This window comes from Hyperolius riggenbachi, chromosome 11, assembly GCF_040937935.1.
Source record: "Hyperolius riggenbachi isolate aHypRig1 chromosome 11, aHypRig1.pri, whole genome shotgun sequence".
Classification (NCBI taxonomy): Eukaryota; Metazoa; Chordata; class Amphibia; order Anura; family Hyperoliidae; genus Hyperolius; species Hyperolius riggenbachi.
In genome coordinates, this window is record NC_090656.1 from 202,396,008 (window position 1) to 202,422,487 (window position 26,480).

Sequence of the window (26,480 nt, forward strand, 5' to 3'; positions counted from 1 at the left end):
GCAATCTAGTGTGTGTGTGTGTGTGTGTGTGTGTGTGTGTGTGTGTGTGTGTGTGTGTGTGTGTGTGTGTGTGTGTGTGTGTGTGTGTGTGTGTGTGTGTGTGTGTGTGTGTGTGTGTGTGTGTGTGTGTGTGTGTGTGTGTGTGTGTGTGTGTGTGTGTGTGTGTGTGTGTGTGTGTGTGTGTGTGTGTGTGTGTGTGTGTGTGTGTGTGTGTGTGCTGTGCTCCTACCTACTGTGTAATCTACTGTGTGTGTGCTGCTCCTACCTACTGTGCAATATACTGTGTGTGTGCAATCTGCCGTGTGTGTGTGCTGCTCCTACCTACTGTGCAATCTACTGTGTGTGTGTGTGTGTGTGTGTGTGTGCTGTGCAATCTGCTGCTAGTGTGTGTGTGTGTTTGTGTGTGTGTGCGTGTGTTTGCTGTGCAATCTGCTGTGTGTGCGCTGCTCCTACCTACTGTGCAATCTAGTGTGTGTGTGTGTGTGTGTGTGTGTGTTTATTGTGCAATCTGCTGTGTATGTTTGTGCTGTGCAATCTGCTGTGTCTGTGCTGCTCCTACCTACTGTACAAACTACTCTATGTGTGTGCTACAGTGCAATCTGCTGCGTGTGTGCTGTGCTTCCCTACTGTGCAATCTGCTGTGTGTGTACTTCTCCTGCCTACTGTGCAATATCCTGTGTATGTGCTGTGCCTGCATACTGTGCAATCTGCTGGGTGTGTGCTGCTCCTGCCTACAGTGCAATCTGCTGTGTGTTTGCTACTGTGCAATCTACTAAGCTGTGCCTGTATGTGCTGCTCCTGCCTACTGTGCATTCTGTGCTGCACCTGAGTAATGAGCAATGTACAGCTGTGTGTTTGCAATGTATGGTGTGTGGTGAGATAAGGAGCATTCAGTCAGGTAACGTAGAGTACACTAAGGATGGTTTCACACTTGAGATGTGCATTTGCAGTGCGATGCCCCCGCCGTAGCGCACAAAATCACAAACATATGACTCTGCAGCAGCGTGTGCCGGCAGAGTCCTATGCATAGCGCCACCCCTCTACCACTGACATACTCTGTGTTGGAGAGGAAGTATGTCACTGGTGTTCCCGGGGATCCCTGTTGTATTCCCATCATTCCGCGATTGCGCGTCGCAATGCCGCCGCCAATCTTTTTAAAAGGTATGCATCTAAATCTAGTGTGTGTACAGGGGCCTCCCAACTTCGTTATAAGATTGGCAGGCCTGATCCTTAGCAATGCCCAAGCAGATCTCGTTCTCATAGTTTACACCATTCCCCCCAGCCTGGGGAAAGCCACGTAGTCATGTGTTGCTGTAACCCTTCTAAAAGAGGATCACAAAAGTTTTGCCAATGTATTTCCATGTGTGAGGTAACTTTAGCATCTAAGGCTAAATTTCGCTTTAGATGTTAGCTGATGGAACCAAAACGGCGCATGGGAGAGGAGAGGAGGCGTTGTAATGGTTGCGTCAACTGTTGCTAAGCGACCAAAGCACACAGAGCAGTGGAACTTTCCAGAAGCCCTGCACGGCCTGTCAGAACACTACAGCGCAGGCGCGGAGGGGCAGAGCTAGAAGGGTGTAGCCAGGGGGAACTGGCTGGAACTAGCCAGAGCGCAGCAGAGAGCGAGGAGAGCAGAGCGGAACTTAAGACACAGGAGCAGCAGTGAGGAGCGGGAAAGGAGGCCACGACCGAGAGAAGGCCGCAGCAGTCACAGTGGCGCCGCGAGGCACCAAGCAGACCAAGCGGCCGCTTGGGGCCTCAAGGTCTTAGGGGCCTCGGCGGCTCCGTGACTTCGGCGTAATGTTACTGTTTCCCTGCAGCTCCGCGGGGCTGGCAGAGCAGAGCAGGGCTACGGGAAGATTGCCGCCGCCGAAGCCCTGCTCTGGAGACTATTTATGTCTCCAGTACAGGGCTTCGGGTGGCCATCTTCCCATAGCCCTGCTATTCAGTTCAGCGCGGGAGACTGCAGGAGGAAGATTGCCGCCGCCGAAGCCCTGCTCTGGAGACTATTTATGTCTCCAGTACAGGGCTTCGGGTGGCCATCTTCCCATAGCCCTGCTATTCAGTTCAGCGCGGGAGACTGCAGGAGGAAGATTGCCGCCGCCGAAGCCCTGCTCTGGAGACTATTTATGTCTCCAGTACAGGGCTTCGGATGGCCATCTTCCCGTAGCCCTGCATTCAATCAGTGCGGGAGATTGGAGGAGGGAGGGAGCTCCGTGGGAACTGCGCGCCTGAGCAGCCGGCCGGGAGACGGGGAGAGAAGACTTCTGCCAGTGCCAGGTGAGTAAATTCTTTTCTTTTTGCAGCCCTAATTGCGTTTGCTATGTGCTGAAAATGTGCCCTAATTGCGTTTGATTTCTGCTAAAAATGTGCCCTAATTGCGTTTGATTTCTGCTGAAAATGTGCCCTAATTGCATTTGATTTCTGCTGAAAATGTGCCCTAATTGCGTTTGATTCCTGCTGAACTGTGCCCTAATTGTGTTTGATTTCTGCTGAGATGTGGCCCTAATTGCGTTTGATTTCTGCTGAAAATGTGCCCTAATTGCATTTGATTTCTGCTGAAAATGTGCCCTAATTGTGTTTGATTTCTGCTGAAAATGTGCCCAAATTGCGTTTGATTTCTGCTGAAATGTGGCCCAAATTGCGTTTGATTTCAGCTGAAAATATGCCCAAATTGCATTGATTTCTGCTAAAAATGTGCCCAAATTGCGTTTGATTTCTGCTGAAAATGTGCCCAAATTGCGTATGATTTCTGCTGAAAATGTGCCCAAATTGCGTATGATTTCTGCTGAAAATGTGCCCAAATTGCGTATGATTTCTGCTGAAAATGTGCCCAAATTGCATTTGATTTCTGCTGAAAATGTGCCCAAATTGCATTTGATTTCTGCTGAAAATGTGCCCAAATTGCGTTTGATTTCTGATGAAATGTGGCCCAAATTGCGTTTGATTTCTGCTGAAATGTGGCCCAAATTGCGTTTGATTTCTGATGAAATGTGGCCCAAATTCCGTTTGTTTTCTGCTGAAATGTGGCACAAATTGCGTTTGTTTTCTGCTGAAATGTTGCACAAATTGTATTTTTATTTTCTGGTGTCTGGGGTAACTGTGGCTGCATTTATTATTTAATGGTCATAGTTGGCTATATTTGCTGTGCTACGGTTAAGCTCCGCCCATATAATGTCATGGCCACGCCCATCTTTCGGCGCGTGCGCTGCGCGCGACGCAATCACTCCCACATCCATTTTTCCCCCAAAACAGCCCGCCCCAATCTGCCCTCCCGCACCACCACCCACATGTCATGGCCACGCCCACTTATGAGGGATAGCCACACCCATTTTTTTGCCGCGGCACAGGATAGGGCCACTTCCTGCAGTCCGCTTGGGGCCACAAAAACCTTAGCTGCACCCCTAAGCAGTCAACCCAGAGACTAAGAGGGGACCCGGCGGCCATGCAGAGACTGCAGTGGAGCAAGTAAGGCAGAGGCAACATGGCCAGACAGTGACCGGAGACCAGAGGCAGCTTGCACAGAGTCCATCCGAGCTAGTCTGGACAGAAAGGACCCCGGCAGCCAGATGAGTATTAGGCCTGAGAGGCAACTTCAAGTTACAGTATGTGTTCAGTTAGTAGCCAGTGTGCAGCGGAGGCTTGCTGAGATAGAAATATAGCAACCCAGAACCTGGAGAGCCCAGTTCTGTTCCAAGTACTGTTACTAGAGACTGTTTGTGTACAAAAGTTTGAAGCTTATGTTGATGATGCAAGATAGAGCTGCCCAACTGAAGTGAAGAAATCTTCTGCCGCTTATATAAAGTGTATTGAAAATAAAGGCCTTGCTGTCACTAAGAGATATTAACAGCCTCCATAAAGTACCCTGCAAGGCTGATAGACCCCCCTGCTTGCAGTAGGTCCTGTTATAGAGACATTGTTCCTGTCAAGTCCGTTTCATGTCAAGAGTTAAAGTTTAAGTATTCTTCTGTGCTATGTTCTGAAGTGTTACTGCGATTTTGATACAAGAAGTGAACCAAAGTGTGATTAATGCATATTACTTAAGTACACGGTGCTAAAGAAACCGGAGATTACTAAGGCCGTGAGAGTAAAAGAGAACCTTTCAGTGTTAAAAGGAGATAAGTGAAAAAGGAGGAGTTGCTTTGCTTCTTGTGATACTAAAGTGTGTTACAGTGAGAAGTGAACTTTCATCTGACCAAGATACAGAGTTAACTTACTTGGAGTACAAGTTTTGCATCAACTCTAAATTAGAGCTTATTCAGCCTAAAAGTCAAAGTGCACAAAAAGAGAGTTATATTTTGGGACAGTGATTTGGGAGGCATAGCTGGGTGCATTGGTCACTTCATATTTTCTTTTGTTTACTTTTATTTTCCTAAACGTTTTGATTATTTGATTTATATTTTGTTTTGTTTGATATTTTGGGAGGCCTTATCCAGACAGGTGTGTTAAGTGTAAAGTGGGTTTGTGGTGAGATATTATCTAAGAGATCTAAGAGATCTTTGAGCAATGTGAACATCCTTTTTGGGATCATCCAACGAACTGTGCCAGTTCCCCCAAGGTTTTGCTGAGCAATATAGCTTGGACTTGGTTGCCAGGGACTGAGAACTGTTTAGGAACTGAAATTGCTCAGTAGACCATAGTCTTTCCCAGCCCATACCCCAACAGTGATACTGTGATGTAAATATGCTGTAAAGTGATTGATTATTGTACAAGAAGACCTTTGTTGCTCAAATTTCATATATAATTTGTATGTAACTTAACCTTTTTATTCCGCAGCATTTACCGGTGCACCGGCTGTGAGGACTTGGGGATTGTGTATTTTGACCTGTGATGTGCAAAGGAGGTGTATTGTGTTGTTGAAGTGTTACAGGTTGATGGAAGCTGACAGAGAACACCGTTAGGTTGCAAATAAATCTTTGATAATTTCATCTGAGTCAGTGTCTGGTGGATTACCCTCAGCCGGAGCCTGGTGCTAACGTTTAAATCGGGTTACACCGCTTGTGGTCCTGCCACCTATTTCCATAGCAACAGAGGTGTCGCTAGCCTGTAGGCCATGATCTGTTGCCCATGGCATTGAGCCCCGATCCCCGCCAGGTGACAGGACAAGTGTGTACTTAGCTTAAAGCACTGGGGTGAAGATGATCTGTGGTGAAGCAAGAAGAACACTGCTCACAGGCTAAATTCATGATATACAAATTCTATGAATAAAAAGTGCCAGTCCCAGCTTCTCATCACCATGGTAACCGGTCGCTGAGACCGAGAAGTGTCAGCCATTACTTCCTCCCAGTTATATTAACTGCTCTATTTGAAATAACAAAAATCTGCCCTTTCCTCCCCAAACACACACTACTACACACACACACTCACACACACAGTACTACGTACACACACAATACACACACACACACACACTCTCTCTCTCCCTCTCTCTCTCTCTCTACAAAATGTACACACATATTACACACACCCAGAATACATACACGCTTTATACATACACATATTACACACACGGGCTACATACACACATTACACACACACACACATAGATTACACACACACACAGAATACATACACACATTGTACACAGACAGACTACATACATGGACATTACATACTGTACATACATATCACACACACCCAGACTACATACACACATTATGCACACAGAGACTACATACACACACAGATTACATATACAGATTATACACACATAGACTACATATACACATACATTATACACACAGACTACTTACACACACACAGACTACATATTGTACACACAGATTACACACAGCCAGAATACATACACACATTATGTACACACAGACTACATACATGCACATTATACACAGACTCCCAGCACATACACACATTATACACACGCAGACTACATACACAAATTACACAGACAGACAGACTATATACAGGCATTATACACAGACTACATATACACACATTATACACACACAAACTATATACACACACACTACATACACAGATTACATACACACACATTATACACACAGCCTATATACACACATTATACACCCACAGCCTTCATAAACACATTATACACACAGACTACATACACACATTATACACACACAGACTGCCTATACACACATTATACACACACACAGACTGCATATACACACATTATACACACTCAGGCCTGGTGCACACCAAAAACCGCTAGCAGATCCGCAAAATGCTAGCAGATTTTGAAACGCTTTTTCTTATTTTTCTATAGCGTTTCAGCTAGCATTTTGCGGTTTTGTGAAGCGTTTTTGGTGTAGTAGATTTAATATATCGTTACAGTAAAGCTGTTACTGAACAGCTTCTGTAACAAAAACGCCGGCAAAACCGCTCTGAACAGGCGTTTTTCAGAGCGGTTTGCGTTTTTTCCTATACTTAACATTGAGGCAGAAACGCATCCGAAATCCAAAAAATGCCTCACCCCGGGAGTATGCGTTTCTGCAAAACGCCTCCCGCTCTGGTGTGCACCAGCCCATTGAGATACATTGACCAAGCGGATCCGCAGCCGCAAGCGGCTGCAGAAACGCTGAAAAAGCCACTCGGTGTGCACCAGCCCACAGACTGCATATACACACATTATACACATACAGACTGCATATACACACATTATACACACACAGACTGCATATACACACATTATACACACACAGACTGCATATACACACATTATACACACACAGACTGCATATACACACATTATACACACACAGACTGCATATACACACATTATACACACACAGACTCCATACACACATTATACACACACATTATACACACACAGACTGCATGTACACACATTATACACACACAGACTGCATATACACACATTATACACACACAGACTGCATATACACACATTATACACACACAGACTGCAAATACACACATTATACACACACAGACTGCATATACACACATTATACACACACAGACTGCATATACACACATTATACACACACAGACTGCTTATACACACACAGACTGCATATACACACATTATACACACACAGACTGCATATACACACATTATACACACACAGACTGCATATACACACATTATACACACACAGACTCCATACACACATTATACACACACAGACTGCATATACACACATTATACACACACAGACTGCATATACACACATTATACACACATTATACACACACAGACTGCATATACACACATTATACACACACAGACTGCATATACACACATTATACACACACAGACTGCATATACACACATTATACACACACAGACTGCATATACACACATTATACACACACAGACTGCATATACACACATTATACACATACAGACTGCATATACACACATTATACACACACAGACTGCATATACACACATTATACACACACAGACTGCATATACACACATTATACACACACAGACTATATACACACAACCTACATATACACACACATTATTTTCTCACACACACAAACAATTGCTTACAGTTCACAGGTATGAAATTGAAACTTGACAACTGAATAAATGAAGCAAAAAATGAAAATCTTCATTACTTGTATGTGCTTCTACTATTATTTATGACCAGTAGCGTAATTCACCTAAATTAACAATCCACAGTTCTGTTCACTACAATGGAGAAACAGGCTGTCATTTTTTCTTACAGTAAAGCATGTGGCTGTGGATGTGAGCCTGGCTTCAGGGGCATAAAGAGAGTATTCGCATATTCAGTAGCGGTGCATTGTGGGTAACCACAGTTGCTCACTTAAAGCTGGATTATTGCAAATACCCTTTGTTTAAGAAGGTAAATTACACTGGACACTTGACTAACGAGAGGAAAGCTTCTGGATCATCCAGAGTCTTCCCACACTGCCCTCCCGCCTGGGACCCTCCTGCTGTCCGGGACTGCATTCCTCTTCTGCTATAAGCATGGCCGGGTCTGTGAAGTAGCACTCCGGCTTACTGTGTGCTTGAAGAGGAGTGTGCCCCCAATCAGATTGCTGACAAGCCCTTCTTGGTAATCTTTGGGGGCCCCCATGCAGATCCAGAAGCTTCCCTCTTCTTGGATTATACTCGGGTACACTTTAAAGGACAACTATCAAAGTTAACTATAATTCTAAATGCTACTTATATTTCTAGTAATTGCTAGCAAATAGCAATACAAAGGCTTTTTTTCAATCTTTTTCATGTTTTATGTGAAGAAAATATGACATTTGAATTTCCCTGTGGGCATTACTATGGAGGACTGTGTCCAGCACATCCAGCATACAGAAACAATCTTCACTGGCTCTAATACTGTGACTAAAATGTTTCAGAATGATAGAAAGCAGAAATATAGCTTCAAATGTGTGTAAATAATCATAAAAAGGAGGTGAAAAGCAACACCGGATACTCTTCTTCCTACTACTGGCCAACATACATGCGCTATTTTAGCACAAACCTCCTATTTTAGCACAAGTTGCTCAAGCAACCGACAGGCACATGTATTCGGGGCATCAAGCGATCCCCACCGGGGCTGGATACCGGGGGCTTTGCTGTACATAGCTTTAGAGGCAGAGGATCAAGAAGTACAGACAGGCAATTTCCATTGTTTAACCACTTCAGGACCACAGTGCTAAACCCCCCTAAAGACCAGGCTATTTCTTTCTAAATAGGCCACTGCAGCTTTAAGGCCTTGCTGCAGGGCCGCACAACGCAGCACACAAGTGATTCCCCTTTCCATTTTCTCCCCACCAACAGAGCTTTCTGTTGTTGGGGTATGATCGCTCCCCTTGTGTTTATTTTTTTTTTCTGTCAATTTTTTCTTCATTTATTTTTAATAAATATTACTATTTTCTTTCTATTTATTCTTCTCTCCCTCCCTCCCTCCCTGCAGCTGGCCAATCATGGCCATCGGCTGTCATAGGCTTCTGCCTATGAGAGCTGATCGCTCTCTAGTGCCCCAGGGGGACAGCCGTGTCAGATCGTTCCCGGATGTTTGTTTGTTTATTTATTTATGTTTATTTGTCTATTTTTTTAAATAAATGTTGCTGTTTTTTTATTATTTATTTCTTCCCACCTCCCTCACCCCCCCGCAAGCCAATCAATGTGATCCGCAGTCATAGGCTTCAGCCTATGACAACCAATCACTGTCTAGTCTTCCAGGGGGACAGCCATGGCACACAGCTGTCCCCAGGACAGCGCTGCTGCAGATCGCAGCGCTGTACTTAGTAAAAAGATGGCGGTTTCGACGTCTAACAGTCTCCCGAGCAGGCGGGGCGTAGCTCTGCCCCCCAAGCAGGAGATGCGCACGCAGCCTGCGCGTGATCTCATGCCGTAGCCGACCCCAGGACTTGACACTAATTGGCATTAGGCGGTCCTGGGGCTGCTGCCGCGGCCATGCCCATTGGTGTGGGGCGGTCTTAGGGTAGTTAAAGAGAACCTGAGACGTTACAAAACTCAAAAAGTAAAGACTTACCGAAGGAGAGAAAAGCCCCTGGAACCCCCAGAGCAGACTTTCTAAACCTTTTTACCCTGGTAGAACTCTTCAAATAATTTTTGGATATCAGGGACCCCCTGCATTAATGGAGAAAGGGGGATTTGTTTTATAATAGGACTGGTCATTAAAAGTGGGTGAAATTAAACATTATTGCAATAATAGTCCTCATTCCCTGTTTCTCCCTTACAGGGCACCCCTTTCATGCCCTCCATCATTGCCCTCCCCATTATAGTTGCACATTATTAGGATTTTCTTCTGCTTTACACACATCCTTAGTTCTGGCGTCCCACGTGCCACATTTCATTCATCACCAATAACAGTTCTGTGGCCCTTGCACCAAAGAAAAACAAGTAGGGAAGCCAGAATTCAGGATGGGCATAACATTAGTGAAGAGCATCATGGGAAGCCAGGGACATCATTTTGAAACTTTCTCAACTTGCCAGCTGAGGCAGCTCACCTGGAAGGGGAATAATTCCAGGAACCTCTACACAATCCTAAGGAATCCTGGGTGAGAAAGACTGCTTCCCACTCAGTTCTCTGGTCCTCAGCCAATGCTCGGGACCCTACTTAACATTGGGGCTGCGCTCCTATTCGGACACAAGCACTCCTGCACAGTAGCATGGAGTCGCCTGTGCATGATGGCTCCGGCTTACTGCACAGGCGTAACTAGGCTTGTGTCTGAAGAGGAGCACGGCCCAAGGTTCATACCAACAAGTCGGTAGTCTTCGGAGGGTCCACGCTTGGCGATGAGAGACCGGAGCACGGCGTGGGAAGCCTCTATATGGCTCCCAGAGGCTTCCCTCTTCTTGGGTATTTTTTTTTGTACCTGGGGCTACACTTTAAAGGGAAATAAATATATCAGCCTTCATATTTCTCTCACTTTAGGCGTGCTTTAACCACTTGACCACTGAGGGTTTTTTCCCCTTTAGGACCAGAGCAATTTTCACCTGTCAGCGCTCCCGCCTTTCTTTTGCCAATAACTTAATCCCTACTAATCACAACAAAATGATCTATATCATTTTTTTTCAATACCAATTAGGCTTTCTTTGGGTGGTACATTATGCTAACAATCATTTTATTCTAAATGCATTTTATTGGGAATAATAAGAAAAAATGGAAAACAATTCATTTTTTTCTCAGTTTTCGGCCATTATAGTTTAAAAATAAAATGTTCTGCTGTGGATAAAAGCTACACATTTTATTTGCTCATTTGTCCAGGTTATTACAACGTTTAAAATATTTCCCTAGTACAATGTATGGAGCCAATATTTTATTTAGAAATAAAGGTGCATTTTTTCAGTTTTGCATTCATCACTAATTACAAGTCCATAATTTAAAAATGAAAAGTAAAATACCCCCTTGGCATACATATTAAAAAAAAGTTCAGTCCCTAAGGTAACTATTTATGTTTTTTTTTTCTTTATTAGCATTTTTTTTTTTATGCAAAAAAAAATTTGGGGGTTACTATGGGAGAGTGTGAGGGAAGGAGTTAATTCCAAATGTAATTGTAGGTCTTTTCATTAACCACCCTGGCGTTCTGATTAAATCGCCAGGGTGGCTGCGGGAGGGTTTTTTTAAATTAAAAAAAAACTATTTCATGCAGCCAACTGAAAGTTGGCTGCATGAAAGCCCACTAGAGGGCGCTCCGGAGGCGTTCTTCCGATCGCCTCCGGCGCCCAGAATAAACAAGGAAGGCCGCAATGAGCGGCCTTCCTTGTTTTGCTTATATCGTCGCCATAGCGACGAGCGGAGTGACGTCATCGACGTCAGCCGACGTCCTGACGTCAGCCGCCTCCGATCCAGCCCTTAGCGCTGGCCGGAACTTTTTGTTGGGGGGACCCTCTTTCGCCGCTGCTCGCGGCGGATCGCCGCAAAGCGGCGGCGATCAGGCAGCACACGCGGCTGGCAAAGTGCCGGCTGCGTGTGCTGCTTTTTATTTGACGAAAATCGGCCCAGCAGGGCCTGAGCGGCAGCCTCTGGCGGTGTTGGACTAGCTGAGCTCGTCCAGACCGCTCAGCAGGTTAAAATAAATGTACGTAGGTGTAATTTTACTATTTGGCCACAAGATGTTTACTATAAACGCTAAAAGCTGGAAGTAATGTGTGGGCGTGTTACTTCGGAAAATACAATGACGTAGGCATCTCATTGATGCTGATGTACATTGACACAGGGACTAACCGATGGTGGCGTGAACGAGTGCGGGAGATGGCGGGGAGCGTGCACAGCGGCGATGAGGCGGGAGCCTTATATCTACGCCCCTGGAACAGGAACAGTCCTCCCGCGGGGTGTAGATATACTGCCTCAGATTCATCAAGTGGTTACTGTTAGGTTGATTAAACTGCCTCATCTTTTCTGTTGCAGACGACTCCCTGGAAGTGTTTTGTAGGACAATAGTGCGTTTTGCAAAGTGTTTTAACGTGTTTTTTTTTTTTGTTTTTTTTACAGTAGCCATTGATTTCAATGTAAAACCACATGCAGAGAAGAAATTCAGTTTTCATCTTTTTTTCTGACGCAATGCGGAATCGCATATGCCTCCGGAAAACGCACCGGCACCATAGACTATCATTATATGCGATTCTGCATGTTTTTTTTTGTATGTGTCAAAACGCTGCGGATTTGCTCAAGTGTGACCCCTGCCTGAGATCCGAGATAATCAGCAAATGCTAAAATACGCAGCGCACGCTCTGACGCTTCTCTTAGTTAATGGAAATCGATGATTTGCCCCCGAAGCCCTCAATACTCTCTCCTCCCCCCTCTTCTCTCCTTGTTCTGATGACACCAGGGCGACTGGGGGGGACGGGGACTTTGATGTTGGGTAATTGGCATTAGGTTGTGCGGAGGTAGAGACAACATGGAGGTGAAGAAGTGTTGTTTTCTGTGCTGTGCTATTGAGTGCTATCGCATGCTGCAGTCGTACTTTCTAAATGCGGATGGTTAACACATCAAATTAATCAGCGCGATCAATAGATATGTCCATTCGAGACTTATTTACAGGTCAGCTTCACGCTCTCATGCAAGAGCTTATCCTGTGCCAAATTACACAATAAAACTCAATACATCCAGGAGGCAGTCGGCCTGTAAGTCTGTTAAAGGGATCCTGAGGTGAGAGGAAGGCTGCCATATTTATTTCCTTGTAAACAATGCCAGTTTCCTGGCTGACCTGTTGATCTTCTGGCACAAGTAATGTTTGAGTCAAAACCCTGGAACAAGCATATGGCTAATCCAGCAAAACCAAAGTCAGCTGAGTCAGAGTACCTGACCTGCTGCATGCTTGTTTAGGGGCTATGGCTAAAAGTATGAGAGACACGTGATCAGGAGGACAGCCAGGCAACTGATACTGTTTATAAGGAAACAATATGGCAGCCTCCATATCCCTCTCGCCTCAAGTTCCCTTTAAAATCCTGCGTCAGTTTCCTAGAATCCGCTCTCTCTAGGGGAAAACACAGATTTATCAAAACCCGCGCAAGGAAAACTGGATCTAATAGGGAGCAAATGACCAGATCAACAATTCTGATTGGCGAGTCTAAGAAACTGCTCCGACTCTTCCTTGCATGGGCTCTGATAAATCTGCCGCACTACTGTCTCCAGGGATCATGTGGCTTTAAAGAGAACCTGAGGTGAGAGAAATATGAAGGATGACGCATGTATTTCTTTCAAACAATGCACGTTACCTGGCTGTCCAGCTGATCCTCTGCCTCTAAGGCCTAGGACCCACTAGAAAGCGCAAATCGCAATCGCTAGCGATTTGTGACAGCAAACGATTTTGGTAGCGAATTCCCTGCTCCTATACAATTCATTAGAATGAAAATGCTCTCAAAATGCTGCATGTCCTGCGAGTAGGATTTCCCTAATCACAATCGCTCTAGTGGAATCTGTCCCATCCATTTACATTGGCAAAGCATTTAGGGAAATCGCTACCAATTTAAAGCACTCCCTAAACGCTGAAACAAAATGCCTAATACTTTAAGTCATAGACCCTGAACAAGCATGTAGAGCAGATGTTTCTGACAAAAATCTGACAAGATTAGCTGCAAGCTTGTTTCCGGTATGTGATTCAGACACTACTGATGCCAGACATGAGGGCTGCCAGGCAACTGGTATTGTTTAAAAGAAAATAAATATGGCGGCCTCCATATTCTTCTCAGTTCAGTTACCCTTTAGGCCAGTTGCCCACCTATTAATTGTGGTGCGTAGAAATTAGGCTTCATATGAAACCGCGCCACCGTGCGCCGACAGCCTGTCATATGCATAGTGCCTCCCTGCTAGTGACGTACTCCTTGATGCCAGGGCAGGAAGTTATGTCACTGATTCCAGTCGGTTCACGCATGCGGGGTGCGTTGCTCCTATTGTGCACATTTGCTACGTCGTCCATTGTCTTACATTGCCGCATAATCCGTGGTAGGCAAGGATTATGCGGTAGTGTGCTGCAGACTTTGCACCGGCATTGCGGCAGTTCGGATACTTCTGGCGCACTGCATCGCATCGTGTGAACTGTGCAGGTCTCTATAGACTTGGCTGGCCTTTGCAGTGGGGAAGCGTACCGCAGAGTGATGCAAGGGGCCTAAAGCCAAGATGGCTCCACTTGTAGGTCTGTTGGATGAAATGTGCATTACAAAGTCCATCAAAAAACCCAATAGTGCTGTACTATATATACTATTCCGGACAGGTGCGGAAGAATGTCGAGGACGATTCACCACAAAATTCTTCATCCTATTCTGTTATTTAAAAAACAGAAATCGCAAAATGTATAAGCCAGTTTAGATGGTGACTTAAGACTGTAATTAATTCCTGCTGCGATGCCGGCAGAGTGATTAACACTTCGGAGCCATCTTTTCACGCTACAGACGAGGTTTCACACCATCGCTTTACACAAGACTCAGCAGACGGCGGCCTGGATTCATTTCCTGCAGCCTGCACTATCTTCCTCCTCATCTCTCGCGAGGTCACATGGTTCAGTTCACAAGCCAGGACTACGGAGGGCGAATACTATTCATTGCATATGATTAACCGATGATAGACTAATGTTGCCATGTGGGATTGTATGGTATCATGGTACATTAACCTAGTGAGGCTACCAGGGATGGTTCTAGACTTTCTGCTGCCTGAAGCAAACTTCGGAGCATGCGCCGTCCTACCACCCCCCAGAAATTATGTATATATATATATATATATATATATATATATATATATATACCTATCAGATGTCACTGCTACTGATAGAGTGCAGTGATTGCCCAATGACGGTGCCATGGTCCTGCCCGCAAGACCATTGGAATCAGTTAGCAAAGAATGCAGCGGATGATTGGGCGGTCTGGTGCCAGAACCCCTGCCTGATTGGTCAAAGCTTCTCTATGACTGGCCATGGTGATCTCTCACCTGTTATGGGGTTTTACCATAGCATGCCTCGATAAAAGACATATATCGACGCCTCATCTGAATCACATGATTCGGGTGGCTTCATGGTATATCCACCCCTGGAGGCTACCCTAACAAAATGCAGTCTGCATCTTGGCAAAATTATCCATTCAGATGATAGGGAAGGGCTTATATTAATAAGCTCTATACCCTATCAGCCCTTTCCTATCCTTTTTCCCAATCACCCACATAGCCCACAGTACTTGATTTTTTCCAGTGTGCTGGGGGGGAGGGGTGTGAGTGATTGGGGTAGAGGATAGGCAGCAGGGTTCTGTAGGCTCAGTACCTCCTCATTCTACATTGAGGGAGTGACATAGCATCCGTGGGTGTAGCCAGAACCAGCTTGTGCACTGTAGCTCCGCCCCCTTCACAAGTGCCATTGTAATTTAGTTTTTACACAGCGCTCCATACTGCTGGAGGAAATCAAAGTGTCTGACTTTGGCCAATGCTGGACATAATCCAACATAGCATTGTATAGGGTTAAAGGGAACCTGTACTGAGTAAAATTATTTAAAATAAACACATGAGGTAACTTCAAATGAACATTACATAGTTACCTTGTCATTTTCTTCTGACAATGATCCCTTCCAGTTTTGACAACATTTTGTCAGAACTGAAATATATCAGTTGCTGTCAGTTACAGTATATGTCAGTTGCTGTCAGTTACAGCTGAGAGGAGAACTGATGTGTCCATGTTTCCCTATGGCTCAAGTGGGCGATGTTACAGTTTAACAGTGTGCTGACCAGAAAGTAACCCGAGAGTTCAGGCACAGCTGGAACGAAAGGGGCATGACTGGGCGGGCCCTGGGATGGACTGAACAGGCACAATTCGGCTCAGGTGTGAATTAAAGGTGGAGCGCCCGAAGGGGTACCTTCCCCCAGGCATTATAGGAAAAGAGCAGGAGAGCTGCTCTCTCTTTCTGCCCAAATAGGATACAGGAAACTCTCAGAGGGGACTTGTCTCCATTCTCGCAGGATCAAGGGCTGGTAAGTGTTTGTTTGTTATTTTTCTTACTACAGTAGAATCCCTTTGTGTTAAACTTCAAAGATCCTTCCCAATCGGCTACCATATCTGGAGTTGCCGCACCAAAATCAGCTATGCATTGTATATTCCTCCGGCCGCATGGTCAGGTCCTGAGGATTGATTTCTCTATATGCTGGTGCTTTCCATAACGGAGTTTACTACAAGGAGATTCTACTGTACGTAGTCTATCATTTAGCTAGCTTTTTGCCCTGTACCATGTCAGAACAAAGCCGCATGGTAGGTAAAGTAATCAGTTGCTTTACACAGAACCATGGTTAGCATTTGTTTGGGATACAGAAAAAGTTTTTAAGCAGAGTGTTGCTAATTACTGGCTAATGAACCTACTTCGCCTTACAATAACATTAAAGCAGTCATTAGCCAGAAATAGGGAAAGGCAGAAGCTTTCCAGTACAGAAGAGACACAGGGATGGAGTGGCTTACAGGGGTTTATAATATGCCAAGCTTCATAAATATAGGCTGAGGAGACAAGATAAATCAAAGCCCAGCAAAGGCTAGTAAAGTAATAGCTTTCATATAGAACAGCCATCAATACAAACGGAAACAGTGTCCTAGGTAAGTAATTGGTTACTTAGAGTATGTAAGAAACCAGGACAACATCCTTTATTAACAAACAACCTAACTGCAGGATAGGTAAGTTTCATGTTATTCCTTTGCAGCATGAAGGCATACGCATATTTGATATTTACTCTGCGAATCGCGACGCTACGGAATACATGGCAATTAATAAACCAACAAGAATAGTTACTTACAGGAAGCTGCAGGTTCCAATCTGGCCTGCACATTCCTACTGAGCTAGCTAGTGGAGCAGGCCATGCACTGCACAGTCTGCCTTTCTTTGTACTTGTGATAGTAATTGTGATCCATACTTAAACCCAATTCAATTTACAATTGATCAAATGTTATGGACTGCTGAAGTGTGTAATTGAAAAATATTGGTATAGTGTATGGCTACCTTATCTGTAGTACAGGAAAGATTACATACAAAGGTTTAGGCCTCATGCATACTGAACGCCGTAAAAAATTGATGCGTTTTATCTAATGGCCTGCATATCACCATTGTCCTTGCTCCAGCCATGATATGGCATTACCTACTACTGTCCCCTTAAAGACATAAACCACAACCCACCTTATTTAAACAAAAACCCGGACTGCAATTGACGATGGAAAATAAAGGCCAATGCAGCCCAACTTTATTCAAATTTTAAATTACAAAATTTTAATATAAAGCATAACTTGTAAACATTAACTTGTACCAAATAATGGTAAAAACAGTAACCTTGGAGCAAGGAAAACCGGAGGTTATAAAATAAGAACCTTGGGAATGCAGCTATAAGAACCGGCCCCCAGCCGCATACTCCGGCTCGGGGACAGCTGCATGCCCATAAAACTCTTTGCAGACGATCTCTTTACTGTGAGGAGTTCACACACGTGAACTCCTCCAAAACCTAACCACCGTCCTCCGGCAACCTTGCCCCGCCACCAGCTGCAATGACGACAGTCTTGACTTTCAAAACCGATAAAAAAGGGAGGGTGGGTGGGCACTTTCTTCTTCCCTGCACGCTGTCTGACTCCTCCCCTTCCTCTCGCTACCCTCACTCAGCTTCCTTCCCCAGCAGCTCCGCCTGGCTCTCCTATTCCGCCCCCTCTCTCCTGCAAAAATTAACCCCCTTCACTGTTGGACAGGAGGCTAGCCCTATCATGGGGGGCCCTCCTGAGTCCGCTGCGCTCCCTAATCCAGGCCCTGCTTGATATGGCATTACCTACTACTGTCCCCTTAAAGACATAAACCACAACCCACCTTATTTAAACAAAAACCCGGACTGCAATTGACGATGGAAAATAAAGGCCAATGCAGCCCAACTTTATTCAAATTTTAAATTACAAAATTTTAATATAAAACATAACTTGTAAACATTAACTTGTACCAAATAATGGTAAAAACAGTAACCTTGGAGCAAGGAAAACCGGAGGTTATAAAATAAGAACCTTGGGAATGCAGCTATAAGAACCGGCCCCCAGCCGCATACTCCGGCTCGGGGACAGCTGCATGCCCATAAAACTCTTTGCAGACGATCTCTTTACTGTGAGGAGTTCACACAAGTGAACTCCTCCAAAACCTAACCACCGTCCTCCGGCAACCTTGCCCTGCCACCAGCCAGCAAGGGTGAAACCTTACCCTTGTGCCGCCCATAAAGCTAAACCTCTCTGAATGCCTTCTTCTAAAGCTAAAGCCCAAAGGTCAATGCCTATGTCATTGAGATGCACACCATCCCTACCCAAGAACATCGCTGTATCTTCCTCTAACTCCTCGTGCCTTACTGCCACCCCTCCATTCCTTACCACAAATCGAGACACTTCCCTATTCAGTTTCTTCCGGGCCCTGTTGACCTTGTCAACAGACCGTGCCATTCGCCAACGGCTTCTCCCGATGATTTCTGACCACACGACCACCGTGCGGGGAAAAGTAGTCCGAATCCTCATAAAGTCACATTTGATGTCCTGCATAATCTGCCTCGTTGTTTTAGAAGCCAGATCATTGCCTCCGGCATGGAGAACCAAGACATCCGGAGCTCTATCCAATGCAACGAACCTCTGAACCTCTGACAACACCTTAATCCACTGCATTCCTGGAATCCCTATCCATCGGACACTTGCTGTTGACCTCGGAATACCCAGCTGGCGACCGTTCGGCCGCACTGCGGCTCTCCGAGCACCCCGAGCAACGTATGAGTGTCCCAGAATCCATACTAAACGTGGATGGACGTGGTTATCTGTAACAACAAAAACACCAAAACACTAACCAACATCCCTCCTAAACATGCACTACAACTATCTCCTTAGATTAAATGGGGCCTGACGTATGACCGGAATCTAGCTGATTCCCAACGTCCTATCTTTTTTATCTGATCGTTGCCTAACCCCCACCTGGCCGCCTCCGTTGCTGCCCCTATCCTAAAAGAGTGTGACGCATATTCCATTGCCGGCAGACCCAGATGTCCTAACGCCTTCCTAAACACTGCTATGAACTGAAACCTGGTCAGTGGCACTCCATCCTCATGACATAAGAAAGGACCCGCTGATCCCGCGCGCATTTCCGTGAAACGTTGCACTACCCGGACCGGGCACGCTAGTGACCCCGGTACCGAAAACAGTGTAATCGTCCGGCCCTCCCCTAACCGATCCGTCTTTGACCTGCGTAAATAAATGTCAACTACCTCCCGTGACTGCTTTACCTCTCCCCACATGACACCCCCCAATTTGGTTTTACTTGGGCAGACCAACTCACTGATCCTAAGTGCCCCAAAGAAAGCTAATGCAAACGCTGCCCCAAACAAGCACTCCTCATAATGAGAACTGCATACTGACTGTAAACAATCCAGTATGGAACCCAGTAAACAAAAAGTCACCGGGCGCCTGGTATCCCGAGGCTGCGTGCGCTGAGCTCGCAGTCCCCTCATAGCCATCCGGACTCTAAAGTCCTTGGTGACATCCACCAACCCGTGTAACTGAAACCAAAAGGATAATGCTGATAAATTCTTAGCTAATACCCCCGAAGAAACTCCTACTCCTCCCTTTTCCGCCATAAACTGCAACAACAAAAACAAATGCTCCTCAACTGAGTTGCAACCTCCGACTTGTCGTAACCTTTCGTTCCAAGTCGCCCACACCGCAGAATAGGCGGACCAAGTCGAGGTGGACAAAGACTGAGAGATCCAGTTCTCTATGCACCCACGGGTATCTCCCACAAGGCCCGGGGGCAGGAAGCACCCTGCCGCTCTGCTCCTGGAGCCAAGTTCCGAAACCTCTGCCATTGGAACCGAGAAAGAGCATCAGCTACATCATTCTCAGTGCCTGGCAAGTGGACAGCAAAAATCATCAAATTAAACCTCAAACAGCTAAGAACCAATTGTCGTAGCACTCTAACAACCGGAGGGGATGACGCCGTCAGCCGATTGATCGCCAACACCACTCCCATGTTATCGCAGTTGAAACGAATCCTCCTATTCTGCAGCAGCGAGCCCCATAGCTCGACTGACACCAAAATAGGAAATAACTCCAACAGGAGTAGATTCCTGGTGAAACCTAGTGCCTCCCAGGATTCAGGCCAGGGCTCCGCGCACCACTTACCTGAGAAGAATGCCCCGAAGCCACATGATCCTGCCGCATCTGTGAACAGCTCTAAATCATGATTCCCACGCGTCTCGTCCATCCACATGGATTTACCATTAAAGTCAGTCAGGAAGACTAACCACATGCGCAGATCTTCCCTGTGTTCGGCCACCAACCGAACACGATGATGTGGCGCCCTAACTCCTGCCGTGGCTCTTGACAGTCGCCTGCAGAAAATACGGCCCATAGGCATAATTCTGCAGGCGAAATTCAGCTTCCCCAGAAGCGACTGCAGCTCCCGTAAGGGGACTTTCCTATGCTCGAGAACTCCTGCAATAGTTTGACGCAAGTCGTCCACTTTGTCCTCAGGCAATCTACATTCCATGGCGATGGAATCAATCATTATGCCCAAAAATTTTATGGTGGTCTGGGGGCCTTCTGTCTTGTCTTCCGCTAAAGGGATGCCGAAACGAGCGCAAACCTGCCGCATGGTTGCCAGCAGATACCCACACTCAGACGTCCCCTTCCTTCCAATGAACAAGAAGTCGTCCAAATAATGAATAACTGACTGAAGACCAGAGACATCCCTTACCACCCACTCGACAAAGGAGCTGAACCGTTCGAAGTAAGAACAGGAGATAGAGCAGCCCATCGGGAGACAGCGATCAACATAGAATCCTTTCTCCCAAAAACATCCTAACAAACAAAAACTGGAAGGATGGACAGGCAACAGCCGGAAGGCGGATTCTACGTCGCTCTTTGCCAGCAACGCTCCATGTCCTGCGCGTTTTACCATCCTGACAGCTGTGTCAAAAGATGTATATGCGACTGAAGAGGCATCCGGATCAATGCGGTCATTCACTGAGGAACCTTTCGGATACGAGAGGTGATGAATAAGCCGAAAAGAGTTAGGTTCCTTCTTTGGAACCAAACCCAGGGGCGAAATGATCAAATCCTCCATAGGAGGTTCACTGAAAGGGCCTGCCATCCGTCCCAAACTTACCTCCTTTTTTAGCTTGTCCGAGACCACTTCTGGACGTAACGCGACAGACTGTAAATTCCTATAAGGGGGTTGAGATCCTGATGCTCCGAAACTGGGAATGATAAATCCCTCTGAAAAACCTCTACGCAGGAAATCCGCCACCTCTGAATCAGGATACTTACTTAGGTGTAGCTCCATCTTTTCCACCCTCACCGGACTCCTCCCTTTTTTCTGTAGAATCTGCGGAACGTCCCTTGTTTTTCTTGTAGCACTTTGAAACCGTGTGGTTGCCTCCGCAGAAAGAGCATTCATGCTTGAACCGGCATGAGCTACCAAATCTGCATGCTCCCTCATTGAATTTCCAACACACTCCTGGTTTTCTAGAGGCCAGCTGCCCGGCTGAACCGGAACCGCTGGCCCCCCCTTGAAAGGGCTGATTGCTCTTTGTCCCCGGGATCATCAGCTGCATCCATGTGCCAATGTCCTTCTGATCCCATCTCACTGAAGGGCGGATGGCTTTACACTGCCTGAAGTGCTCGTCGTAACGAAGCCACGCTGTGCCCCCATACATTCTGTAGGCCTCGCCTATGCATTCTTGGTAGCAAAACAAGGAAGAACAGCACTCAGGCTCTTTCTCCCCAATTATGCTGGCATAGGTGGAAAATGCCTGCTGCCAATTTTGAAATGTGCGGGGTATTAACCGATACCTTCTGCGCTCCTCCTCCTCTTTCTTACTCTCGTCGGGTTTAACCCGATCCAGATTAAACTTACCTAATGGAAGCAGCGAGAAGATCTCTATGTACTCCCCTTTCCATATTCTCTCCTTCACCTCTTGCTTGACATGTAGCCCTAATGGCCCCGAAAAACACAGATACAATTCACCTTTCGCTGCGTCAGACAAGCGAACTGAATCAGCATCCTTGTCCCGTGCCGGGCTCTGACCGGAGACTGACGGCCCAGCAACATCTGTGTTCGTCACCAGGCTACCATTTCCCCCTACCAACGGAGTGGCTGGCGCCACTGCAGGGGCCAAATTGGGCACTACCGGCCCCGTCCATGCTTGTACTGGCGTACCATTGTGGCCCACTGTATGCCCTGAAGTAGAACCCTGTAACACATCCCTTATGCCTACTAACAGTGAATTGATAAGTGCCAATGCCGGCGATGTATTGTCCGGCAGTGAACTAGGGGCTGCTGTCTGCCCTGAAGCTGCCAGCCCGCCCGCTCCACTCACCCCCATCACGTTAACCTGATCCCCCCTCCTAACCTCACTCTCCCCCGACACAGAAATCAATGCATGATTATTATTGGGTAGCATCTCACCTGGCTGCACCGGACGGTCACCCCGATCAGCCGACACCCTTGGCCTCGCCGGGCTCGCTTGACGATTGTCGCCAGACCTTCCGGAAGCGGCATCCGCAAGGGATGCGGATCCACTGCTGCCCCCGCGTCCAGGACTCCTCTGGCGTCGCTCCTCGTGTCTGTCGCTGGTTCGCACACCATTCGCTGGCTGCCCTCTGCTCGACCCTCTGTGCCCTGCACCCCCGCTGGTCCTGGGCGCGTTGCTGTGTCGAGGTGATGATATGGATGGGGGCCTGCCAGGGCTGGCAGCCGTGCTTCCATCACTGTCCTCAGAGCTGCTGGGCGTGTCTCTGTGCCGTCTCGCTGGTGGTGCTGGAGCTGAGCCCTTCTTGCTCGCCGCCTTCTTAGTCTGCCGCTGGGCCTTGGCCTGACTAGAAGTGGCAGCACCAGGGTCAATGCGCCGATCCTTGTGTCCTGTTCCGCTCCCATTGCCTTGCCTGTGGCCACTTCGCCCGGGTGAAGCTGCCGCATTCTGCCGCTCTCCCTGCGCCTGTGATTGTTGCCCCCTCTTCGGCCTCTGCGCACGTGGAGCCTCTGCCACCTCGGTCCCTCCAACCTGTTTAGCGCCGGCTCCCTTCTTCTTTGCCGCGCTGCCCTTCTTAGGTGGGGGGGCTGGGGATGCCTGCGTAGGGCTGCCGCTCCTTCTCGTGCCCCTGGGTGATGCGCTGGGACTCAGCCGCTCCGGCGGCCTGGATATGCGCGCACTCACCCTGCCAGATTGTGTGCCGCTGCCGCCTGCCGCCATCGACTCGACCTGCTGGGCCACCCACTGTGGACCCCGCGCTGCCGCCTCGCTCCTGACTAGAGCGAGCAGGTGATCCACGTCCTCCATCTCGCCTGCCGGGGAAGCCATCACGGAGCCAGAGAAAAGAAGCAGCCACACTTTCTTCTTCCCTGCACGCTGTCTGACTCCTCCCCTTCCTCTCGCTACCCTCACTCAGCTTCCTTCCCCAGCAGCTCCGCCTGGCTCTCCTATTCCGCCCCCTCTCTCCTGCAAAAATTAATCCCCTTCACTGCTGGACAGGAGGCTAGCCCTATCATGGGGGGCCCTCCTGAGTCCGCTGCGCTCCCTAATCCAGGCCCTGCTGAAGAGCAGTTCTGCATCAGAAGTCCTTTGTTAGCACAGGGTGGGGTCTTAGTGCAGCCCCCCCCCCCCCATCTTTTTTGAGAAGAGCAGTTTCTGCATCAGAAGTCCTTTGTTAGTTAGTGTGGTGACCCCCCCTCCCCCCCCCCCCCCCCCCCCCCCTTCTGGTGAGGGCTTAGTACAAATGGGCTTAGTACAAAAGTATGATATAAGTAGCATTCCTCCAGTTGTACCGTCTGTAATAGTGAAGGGGGATAGCTTATAAGCAGGTTTTTCAATACTCTGCAAATTTTCATATTTACCCACCCTGGTAGTATTTCACATTTGGTCAACTCCTACACAACTGTTTCAAGTAATTGGTCTACAATGGTGATATCACAATAGAAGAGCAGATCAGAGATCAATGCTGTTTAGGTGGGACTCAGTGAAGAGAATTAGCACATCCCTTTGATCAAAGCCAAACAAACTCATGGCAGACTATATTGTCCTGGAGCCATGACCACTTCTATAGCTGGAAGAGTAATAAAGTCTGTCACCCCAAAGCACAAAGCTGACTAGATTCCAGCCAGACCCTAAAGCAGGCTGCCAAATAAATCTGACTAGGATAATTTAACTCAGTGGGGGAAAATAGCTGACAGATATTATGATACTTAGAGTGAGAGTACCTTTGATAAGTAGTAGCTTGTATTAAAATTCAGCCAAAGACATAAAACTGCTGCTTTAAGTTTCTCCACAGCAGTGATATAAGCTATCTGCATAGAGCCTGTATGCAGAGGGGTAGTCCTGCCAAAGGGAGCTGTGCAGGAATGAGAGGAGCTGTTAATTAAACTTGCTATTGCTATTGTTTTACCATAAGTGCTAGGATATAGTAGGCTGGAGGACAACAACAGACCTCAATAAGGAATGATACATGTATGTAATGTATGTGTATGCATGTTCCAGGGTGCATATGCACGTGTAGGTGAGTGCAGGCATGTATATATGTACATGTGTGGGGTGTGGATGTAGGTATTTATTTATTTATACATCACTGTGGTATGTATGCTTAACTGTATACACACGGTTGCGTTGTGTAGACGTATGTGTATGTATGTATGTATGTAATGCATGTACATATAATACGTATTTGTATGCGTATATGTATGTATGTAGGTATTGGTATATGTGTATGTACATGTGTGTGTGTGTATATAGTATGGTATGTGTGTATGTATATATATATATATATAGATATATATATATGTATGTATATGTGTATATATGTGTATATACATATGTGTACACATACAGTATATGTTTGTGTGTATGTGTATGTGTGTAGTAGTTATGTATATATATATATATATATATATATATATATATATATATATATATATATATATATATATATATATATTGCGTGTATATTGCACTGTGCATGCCCTACTTCCGTACTCGATGGTATTGTAGGGTACCTTATATGTTCTGTACAAAGTGTAATTTCTATACCTTCATGTTACAGCCCTTGTAAGGCGGGGGGTTTCAGTCATTCCGCAGCATGCACGTAAACTTACACTTAGGAGGAGCAGAATTACCCCTAAGGATACTGCATCATATGCTACATCCATTATAACCGCTGGATATTGCATGGTATAAATTATATAGGATTGGCAACAAATGCAATGAGCATCGCATCATAGAATATATGTCTTATATACACTCCTTACTACATAAGATATTGCTACATTACCAATATACCCAGATTATATGTTAAATATAGTATAAACATTAATCGCTGATTATGGATGTTGGTTATAATAAGATATAATAATAATATAATGCACGCATGTATAGTGGGGTAGGTATATACTCACACACACACATATGGTGTATGTGTGGGGTAGGTAGGTAGGTATTTACTTGTTACTTGCTTGTTTGTTGGGTTGGTGAAGCACCAGCAGATTGCACAGTGCCGAGGTATGCGTAAGGGTATACGTATGTGGGTATTTGGGTAGACATATGCGTGTGGATGTACATGTGTTTGGGTAGAGATATATATATATATGGAATTTAGTTAAAGGTACAGGGGCTTATGTGGGTGTATGTCCTCATATGTAGGTTTATACGTGTATGTACTGTGGGTGTGTATGCATACGGGTGTAAAGTTTACCTTCGTGGTACGGTCCTAGTAAGGCACCCTCCAGCTTGCAGTTAAACCTACACTTAAAATGAGCAAAATTATCCATAAGAGGACTGCATCACATGACACATCTAGTATAACTGCTGGTCATTGCAGGGTACAGATTATATTGGATTGCCAAAAAAAAAAAAAAAAAAAAAAAAAATGCAATGAGGATTGCATCATAGAATATATGTCTTATATACACTCATTACTAAATTATAATTTTGGTAAATTATATACCCAGGGTATACAGTAAATACAGTATAAACATTAATCACTGATTTGGGATCTTCATAAGCCCCCCTCCCCCTGTATTTTGCCCCACCCCTTTTTTTTTTTTCCCTCCCATATTGATCAGTGACCTTCCCTCAGAAAATATTTCAGAAACTAATGCAACGGAGCCATGATGGCCCATCTTATTTAGAATTTTCAATATTAAAAACAAAACCGGGCATTGGGCTCACGGTAATGTCTTAGTGCAGTATAAATGTGTTACATGCTACAAAATGACCATTGCATCAATGGGCACAATTACAACAACCTCTCTATGTAAAGGGGATATTACTTTACGCATATGAAGTATTTACCGACTCAGGGTCATTTAAACGTTACACGAAGGGCCGGTATAGTTGGTTTTATGCATCAAACCATGTAGCGGTAAGAAAAACCAAACTTACGTCCATCCACACCTGGCAGAGCGGTAGCTGCTGAAAAATGTGGGGTTGGGGCCGCGTCGCGTCACAAATTCGGTTGCCGCACTATGTCCGCCCACACCTGGCAGAGCACTAGCTGCAAGTGGAGGGCTAGGGCCGAGGCACATC

The 26,480-nt window shown here is 46.1% G+C and overlaps 1 protein-coding gene across 3 annotated transcripts in view; it reads right to left on the reverse strand.

Moving 5' to 3' along the window:
* Nucleotides 1–26,480, reverse strand: part of TUB (TUB bipartite transcription factor) — a 305,609-nt gene that overhangs the window by 119,947 nt on the left and 159,182 nt on the right. The window lies entirely within an intron of this gene.